Below are 869 nucleotides of genomic sequence, written 5' to 3'. Positions count from 1 at the left end.
AAACTGACAGAGAACAGAGAGTGAGGAGAGATTCATGCAGAGGTCCCCTATCAGCTAACGCAGTGCAGATCCGCCATCTTGGACTCCTATCAGAGACCAGCAAACAGGGGGTAGGAGAAAGCAGCCTCATGGAGCATCCAGCGGAAGACAAAACAACCAGTAATTTGCAATATACACTTTCCCACCCCCCACACTTCTTCACCCCTACTCGGCCTCCTCTGCTTCCTGCAGCCACAATCTCTTGACCGGGATTCACTGGCTGCTTGAATTCCACACACCTGAACAGGCTGGATCTCTGAGTGCCATTTGTTGGCTGCTGGTGTTGCTTTTTTGCACTTCTTTTGATTTCTTCCTTACCTCTCACCACCTCCCCCTCCTTTCACTCAAATACCTGGCTCCTTGCGCCATCTTTTCTTCTTCCTGAGGGGCTGCAGAGCTCCGGTAATTTGTGATATACGTTTCCCACTCCCTACCCTTCTTCACCCACACCCAGCCCCCTCTGCTTCCCGCAGACACAGTCTCTTGTCCGAGAAACACCAGCCTGCACTAGCTGGCTCTCTGAATGCCATTTGTTGGCTGCTGGTGTTGCTTTTTTTTCTGCTTCTTTTGATTTCTTCCTTATCTCGCACTACCTCCGCCTCTTTTGCTCAAGTACCTGGCTCCATACGCCATCTTTGCTTCTTCCTGAGGGGCTGTGGAGCTCTGTTCGAGCACGGAGCTGCTTCCCAGTCTGGGCTGCCATGCTGGTGGGATCCTGGGGCTTTTGTTCGTTTGTTTGTTTTGAATTGTTTGTTTGTTTTCTTTTCCTTTTCTTGAGTTGGGAGCCCTTTCTGGCCAGGTGGTGCTGCGTGCCAATGAGACATCCCCTC

The sequence above is a fragment of the Trichechus manatus genome, unplaced genomic scaffold, assembly GCF_000243295.1.
Source record: "Trichechus manatus latirostris isolate Lorelei unplaced genomic scaffold, TriManLat1.0 scaffold00067, whole genome shotgun sequence".
In the NCBI taxonomy this organism is placed as follows: domain Eukaryota; kingdom Metazoa; phylum Chordata; class Mammalia; order Sirenia; family Trichechidae; genus Trichechus; species Trichechus manatus.
Note: the sequence above shows the minus strand (reverse complement) of the source record.